The sequence below is a fragment of the Crocodylus porosus genome, unplaced genomic scaffold (genome assembly GCF_001723895.1).
Source record: "Crocodylus porosus isolate Cpor-Errol unplaced genomic scaffold, CroPor_comp1, whole genome shotgun sequence".
NCBI lineage: Eukaryota > Metazoa > Chordata > Crocodylia > Crocodylidae > Crocodylus > Crocodylus porosus.
In genome coordinates, this window is record NW_017728928.1 from 585,120 (window position 1) to 593,246 (window position 8,127).

The window sequence follows — 8,127 nt, forward strand, 5'->3', positions numbered from 1 at the left end:
GGGGAGGAGGAGAACCGCAGCCGCGGGGCGGCGCTAGGCTCCGGGGGTGCCCCACAGCCCGCGTGCGCAACATGTACGCAGCTCCACACATGCTCACAGGCATACACACGTCCGCATGCACACGTACACGTGCATATACACACATGCACACATACATGCGCGCACACGTACACGTACACGCACACTCAGCAGCGCTCTCCCCTGCTCTCTCCACTCGGGTGGTGGCGGCTCCCCGCACCTGGCAGCCCCGAAAGCCCCCCCAGGCACCTGCCCTGGCGCGGCCCAACCTCCCCCCAGGGGCAGCCCTTGAGCTGGGAGCCAGGGCGGCGGGGGGGTGACAGAAGCCGCAGCCGGGACACCCGAGGCCTCCCCTCCTACAGCTGTGGGACAAACAGGCCTGGGGCTCGCTGCCCTGCCTCCCCTGCCTCCCCACAGGGCGCCTGGCAGGCAGGAGGCGGCCCTTGGGGGAGCAAGCCCACCAGAGCCAGGCGGGGCTGGTCCTACGCCCCTGAGGAGACAGCACGGGGCAAGCCTAGGAAGACGGGTGGGGGCTCCCAGTACTGCCATTCCTCCTGCTGAAGTCAATGTGGCCCCTCTCCCCACCCCAGTTGCTCCAGGGCCAGCCGCCCGGCCTTGTGTTTTTTGCAGTAAAGCCATGCACAGACCTAGGATTTTGCAAAGGGGAGTGCAGCTAACCACTGCATCATCACATAGAAAACAGCACCCTTTTTTTCTCTCCAATTAAAAATGAACTAGAAGCTTGACTAATAGGCTAGGGGTCTAGGCCTGGATTATTCGGTGTAAGATGAAGGTGAAAACAGACAGCACTTCATGGGAATGAGTGAAAACCCATCTGCAGGACTGTGGAATAGGGACTTCACCAGGAGCAGCGAAGAGGCAGCAGAAGGGCAGAGCAAAGGCTAGCCGGATGGTTGAGCATCAAGGCCATTAAAGAGAGGAGAGGTCTGCAACACCTGTGCAATGAGGCATTTCGAGGGGACCAGGTAGATGACAGCGAGCCAGGAAGTCAATGGACTCCCTCAGCGCTGCCTGGCTAGAAATGCTGCTGCCTTTGCCAGGCAGTTGGTTTTAAACTTTGGGTGGAGCAGGAATCGAAGGGCAGCGGGGTTTGATTGCACCAGTGCCCCCCGACCTGGATCCACCCCTGGGTAAAGCACCCGCGTGCTGACATCATGCACCTTGGTGGTGGGGAGGAGAGAGCCCTGTTACTGGAACAGAGGAGCAAAAGAACAGAGGAAAATTAAAGTCCTTGGTGGGAAGATTTGGTGGCCATGGAAATTGCTGCCTCTTATTTTCAGCACTTGAGCCAAGGCTGGCTGCTATTCAAGCCCTGCCAGCCAAGGATGCACCTTTTCTCTCCCTCCCCGCTGTATTTCCCCTCTAATGGAAACCCTTCGCACAAATGCCTCCTGGCCGCGGCTTGGGATTCCTGTAACTCCAGCTCTCTAGGCTGCACCTGAGACAAACCTTTGTGTTAGCGTCATCCCCACCATGGGTCTATGGGCTGCCGTCCGGCATCCGCTGCCTTTCAGAGGGCTCATGCAGTGAGCAAGCAGCCTGGAAGCACATCAGGAGGCTCTGAGTGCAGGGAAGGCGGCTTGGCAAGGTGCCCTGTGCTTCCTTGTCTTGTGTGCGCTCAGTCTGTTCTGGGAAGGAAGTGCTATGAATTTGTTTCCTGTCTCCAAAGTAACTCTGTCAGCCGCCGAGGGCTGTGCCAGCTGGTGAGCATAGAAGATTAGGCAGGACAGCAAGAGTTGTTGCATCCACCATGGTGGTTTCATGTGCTTATGGAAGTATCCAAATAAAGGTTTGAGTGCCTGCCTCATCCTTGTGCCCACCCAGAGGGTGAATCGTTTAATGACTCTCTCCTTATGGCGGGGAAACCGCAGTACTGATGTTTCTTCTATCTGGCGCCGATGCCCTTTGGGTCAACTCGCACAGGCTGCATCTCCCTACAAGTCCAGCCTTGGGAAGGGAAAGCTTGGCAGGACTGATCGCTGGTGGCCTGGGACTTGCCTTTTTCCCAGAGCCCCACCTAACGGGCATAAAGCCACATCACACGTCAGACCTTCAGACACAGTCTGGCCTGGTGAGAGGTTGACTTCCAAGGAGTGATGCCTGGGAAGGGACTAAGGGTTGCACTAGCAAAGAACACAAGGGCCTGGTGTGATTGATGTGATCCTAAGCTTCAGTCTCTTGTGTACCCCAAAGCTGTAATAAAGCTGCTGTACAGCTCTGGGCACCTGGGTTGGTCAGGCATACGGCACACATGAGCATGGTGTACTGGGGGCCTGCAAGACACCAGATCCTGGAGCAGCCAGCAGGCATTTGGTTGCATGGGGGAAACAAAGCTCGTCACAAGTTTCTGTGGAGCCGGGCAGATGACAAAACAAGGGGCAATGGGCTCAAGTTGCAGCAAGGGAGATTTAGGTTGGATATTAGGAAAAACTTTTTCACTAGGACAGTGCCTGCAGAGAAAGAGTCTGACGCCTTCATAGCCCTTTCCCCTTGCAACTCTCTGGAAGTTTGTTTGCTCTCTCCTGCAGCTGGAGTACCAAGGAGGTGCTTCATACAGTTCAGTTCACAATCGAGTGCGTACACGTGTCGGGGTGACTCACTCCCACGGAGCTTCTGAGGCAAGTGCGTGTTTAACGCCGCATGTCCTCAGCCAGCCTGGTTCCCTGCCCCAAATCATGCTCCTCTTCCTCTAGGCTTTCCTCCTAACTCAGCCATATCCAACAGGCTCCAGGTTAAATGGGGAAGAAGGACTAAGCACAAAGACCTGACCATTTGTTGCATGCACAAGTGGCAAGAACGTGCTACCTTCTGTGCAGTGGTTTGTTCGTGGTGCCTTACAGCTCTGGGGAGAGGGCATGGTCGCTGGTGTATGGACCACTGCAGCCAGCACCAGCCTCCAGGGCACAGGATGTCAGATCTTCCCAGTGTTTGCCCTGCTGGCACTGTCGCTGCCACATCTCCCCATTCCCTCCCAGCGCTGCCCCTGTCCATGCCGCTCTGGGCACCTCTCCTCTCGTCCTGGAGTTCAATGTCAATTATAGTCCCTAAAGGCGGATGGGCTGGGCTCTGCCCTCACTGTGTTAGTTCAACTCACACTGGCCTCTCCTCTTTGTACTTCTGTTTTTTTGGCTGATGTGTTCCTTCGCAGGGGGCCTGATCCCATTAAAGTCAATGGGAATCTTGGCCCCAGGCCCCATGTCCTGGGACTCCTGCTCAGTGAAAGGCCTGAGTCTTGCACTCGGCTTCTCTCCCACCGGATTTCCTTCTCGCCCCTTCAGCCTCGCTGCTGTGCACTGCCTGAGTGCAAACACATAGGGAAGGGACTGTGGGGGCAGAGAACATGGCTCATCTTTTACCAGGCAGCCTGAGTTCCCTTTTCACTTCCCTCAGGCTGTTTCTGAGATGGAGGCGGCGATGAGAAGGGCTGAGAAGCGCGGAGGCCTGATCTCCCTGCCCCTCACATTGGTAGGAACCCAGAGTAACGCCACTGAAGTCAACAGCATGCCAGCAGGTGTAAAACGGGGAAAACAGAGCAGCATCTGGCCACCCCCCTGCATATGACTGGGGAAGCTGGTGGTGTCAGTGAACTGATTTAACTAGAAATGGTTTGTCTTGCATTGCACAGGACATTATGCTGTGATGAGAACAAGGTGACAGGTGCAATAAAACAGCCACTCTGCTGCTCCGATGACAAGCGCTATATAAATACCTCGATGGGGGGAAAAAAGCAAGCCCTGAACTCTAACCGATAAACAAAACAAGCCCCCTTTTTCTCCCAGCTCAACAAGCTGGGAATTAGGAAGTCAAATTGAGCTTTCTCATAACAGCTGCCTCCTGTATCAGGCTCTGTTATTGCTTTTGTGGATTTTGGAGGTGTAGGGGAAGTGTGCCACTTTTTTTTAACCCTTCCCTCCCCGCCTGCAGAAGGCTCCCCGACTCTGGCTCACTTCTCTGTGTAACTTGGGGAGAGCCAGGCACAGGCACCCGGGACCCATCAAGGTGATTTGGTGCATCCAGAATAAGTGCTTGTGTGCTGGTGCTGGGGGGATGGAGGATATCTTTCAGCTGCTTCGTAGTCCTGACATCCTCAGTGCAGCCCCAGCCAGCCGATGGAGTGGTAGCGTGTAAATATTCAATCTGTCCAAGGCTAACCTTTGTGCAGGAACAACAGAATTACAAATATGAAAAGGATTTTTTAGCAAGTGTACAAATCTCTTTAATCCTGCAAGCTGGGGCCCCAGGGAGCAGTGAGCCAAAGTTGTCTCTCTTGTTCAGGAAGCCTGTTGTACACAAAGCGCCTTCCTCTGGGGTCGTGTTCCTTTCACATCTAATTCTCCTCCCTGCAGTGGGGACAGGGCAATCCATTATGGGGCACGGGGGGCTTGGCGATGGGAAATGATAATGGGGAGGCTTCAATTAGTGAGAAATCCCAGCCCTGCTTGCCTGTCTATCAAGGAGGATTTGACTGGTAATTAACTGAGCTGCAGATTGCACTGGTGCTGTTGTTAGTGCCTCGGGGGGGAGCTGGGATCCCTGACCCCCGCTTCTCCGCCCTCTTGACTGTACATGCTTATGCCAGGTCATGAAAACAGGCTGCCGGCTGGGTGTTGCCAGACCAGGGCTCGCCCTAGGGCAGAGCCCGCTGGGGGAAGCACCAGGTAACGTCACCTGTACCTCTCGCTACCTGTCCCACAAACAGAGCCAGGTCCCTTTTGCAAAGCCTTGGCTTTGGGTAGGCAGAGCACTGAACGAGCCCAGTAATTGGAGAGCTGCTTCCTGGCTCCCTTTACAAGGTGGCTTCTGTGTAAAGCAGAGTTATTTTGTATTGTCTAAAATCCACATGCATTGTTAGGCTGGCCTGAAAGCTGATACGGTTTGATGGCTAATAAAGGCAATCTCTGCATTTAAGGTGGCGGTAGGGAAGGCAGCCGGCAAACATTTCAGGCTAGAGTTCTGAAATTTGCTGCATTTTGCTGCAGTCTTGCGCGCTCTCCCTCTTTGCAGATCTCTCTCTCTCTCTCTTGCAGTCTGTCCCCTTCTTTCTTTCCCTTTCTCTCACGGTTCCCATCTCACAAGTCAGGTTGCTTCTCAGTGCCTGACATTTACAGCCAGGGAGAATGAAAAAAGGATGTTTTATAGTAGCCAGGGCTCGGGGATGCTATAGGGACACAGATCCTTTCATTACAAATAATTAATTTAGCTACATATTGCATAACATTCTAAAAAGCTTTCTGGGGCAGTCTCCCGCTCGCTGGATGCACAGCTCCTATCAATATTACATTACATTTGGGTACCACAGTTACGAAGTTTCATTAAAAATTTAATTTGTGGTTTAAAACTGCAGCATTCCCTTAAAAGTATAGCAGAGAAATCCTTCCTGGTTCCCGAGGATGGATCCTGCCTCAGCCAAAATTGCAGGGGGGCTTAGATACCATGTTGATGCCCTGTGGATAAGGACCTGGGTGGACCAGAAGGTGCCAGGGAGATGGTAGGGGCTCAGGCAGTGTTGTTGCCCTGTTTGATCGCTGCCCGCTGCCACAGGTGCTTCTGTCACTGCTGGATTAGCACAGGATCCCTGTGTGACCGTCCTCGGCGGCCAGCTGTGTCTGCAAGGAGTGCCAGCTGCACTCCTCCTACCACAGCTACTGAAACCCCAAGTGCCAGCCTAGGAGAGCGGGAGAGCCTGGGCTGTGCCAGAGGAGAGGGATCCTGCTGCATGTGCTCCCAAGTGAGGGCTGGAAGCTGCTCCCTACCCGTGCAGGCCAAGCAGGTCAGGCCCTGGGGGCGAGTGCTCAGGGTCCCCGTGCGGGGAGTGCTCGGCTTCTCCACTCCCTGGCACCGACCTCAGTCCGGAGCACCTTAAACCCAGGCAGCGTGGGTGTGAAGTCAGCGTCCAGCGCTGGGACCGAGGCGCATAAGGCCCAGTGTCTTGTTTGGCGAAGGCAGATTTGCTGTGCTTCCCGTGCACGCTGGGAATTAGCAAACTGGAGCGAAGGCGGGTTTGGAGCAGCCCACAGCTCCTCTCAGGTTCAGAGCTGATTTACAGAGGCTGATCCACCCCTGTTCTCCTGGCACAGGTGCACAGATCAGCCGCCTGCAGCCACCCTCCCCACCGCATCATCCCTGTGGGGGCTTCCAGGCCTTCCCGGGGAGGGTGAGGTTGGCAGTGGGAAAGATGCTAGGTCCCAGCAGCTCCTCTGTGGGGACCTCCAGCTTCACCCACCCCTGCAGGGCGGAGGCATTACAAGCTGCCCTGCTCTGCTCACTCAGGGGGGCTGGAGGGGTCCCTTCCAGACCCGGCACTCAGGCTTTCATGCTGTTTGCCTCTCACCCTCTCTCTTCAGGCCCTCCCACAAGCCCTGCTGGTGCCTTCAGTGCTATAAAAACGAAGGGGGGAAAGAGTTGCAATAAGCTTTCCTGCTCACAAGGGGAGGCCGAAGCCTCTCTGTTGCAAGAAGTAGGTGCTTTAGGTGTAACTGCAGGCTCCGAGCTTGCTTTAGCCATCTGCAAAAGCCACAGTGCTCTCCGCACGCAGCCCCTGCCTCCCTCCCCCAGCACCAAAGGAGCCCTCAACTGCTGCAAAACAGCATAAACATTTCTAATGAAACACGAAACAGAAAGCACAGGGTTTTCAAAATGGCTTTTTAATTGAGGGAGCAGCCCAGTGCTTTTTCACATGTACCATTCCCAGAAATGCATTCGGAAGCTACGGGAGCCCATACCCAGCTTCCTCAATGCCAAAAGCTACTGCGCCCATGGGTTAGTCCCTCCTCCTCTTGCTGGGCTGTTCCAGTTCCCAGGAAGGTCAGTGGAGAAACAAAGTATGGAAATGGGTGAATGGCCGGATGGATGGACGTGGGCTGGATATTCAGAGGTTACTGGACCACGGTGGCTTCCCCTGCCTTTCATTGCTGAGTGCTGCACCCATCCAGAGGATACCGTTGATAATCATATCGCAGCCCCAGCCTTTGGGACTCTTTGTTGACAAAAAAATAAAGTGTTGGGCTGAGTTTTTAAAATCCCAGTGATGTCTGGGGGGGTTCTGGCACCTAAATCCCTTAGGCTCATTTGATCGTTCCAGGGGTCCTGCCAACAGGTCTGCCTCAGAAGGAGTACAGAATTCCTTATAGACTTGGGACTTTGGTCCCTGCCCCAGTGAGCAGCCCAAAGACATGGAAGATGGGGAATGGGGAAAGGAGGTCCCACAAGGCAGTGACTGAGCAGTGGACATAAGGGCCTTTCCATAACTATCTGTTGTCTCTGAACACTCGCTCGCTCGCTCACTGTCTCTGCTGTGTTAATACCACAGGGGGAGGAAGGTGAGGCTGCGTGGGCTGTCCAGGACGGGGTGCCGTTGTCGGGTGGGTTTGAAGTGGGGGAAAGGGGAAGCATAAGGTAAGGTGTAGGTCAGGAAGGGAGTAGGTAGGCGGGCAAACCCCAAAGCTTGGAGCTTTTGGGGAGTAAGGAAACTCACTGCTCTCATCTGTCAGTGACCAGGGGGAGAAGAGCAGTTACGAGGAGCTCGAGACTCCCGGGATCTGGGGTGGGCCTGCTCTGCTCGGGGTCTGCTGGGGCGGGAAGGGAGAGGCCCCGGGGAGCCGGGCCTCATTTGCAAGCCAGGCCTGTGATAGTTTGCATCATTTTGGGCAAAACTCAGCTCAGTATGGAGGGTGGGATGAGAAACTGGCAGTTATCCCTTCTGGGGAGTGACTAGGCTAGGGGAAGGCATCAGGAGAGCTTGGGGTGGGGTGTCACCCTCATCTCCATGTGGTCTTAAGGGGTGCATAGAGGACCCCAAAGCAAGCAAAAACAGCTTCCAAGAAGAAGGGCATTTTGGAGAGGGGAATGAGACTGTAAACCCCAAATCAGGGCTAGGACTAAGAGATTGCAGTTGGGTTGGGAGAAGGACTGAGGATGGGTACGTGGGAGTGCAGGGGAGTGGATGCGTATATTGTGATGGGTGCGTGGGCTTTAATGTGGTTTAAAGTGTGTGAAGGAAAGCTTATGCTAGATGCTGTATATATATAACTCTCTCTCTCTCTCTCTCTCTCTCTCTATATATATATATATATAAATATATATTTTTTT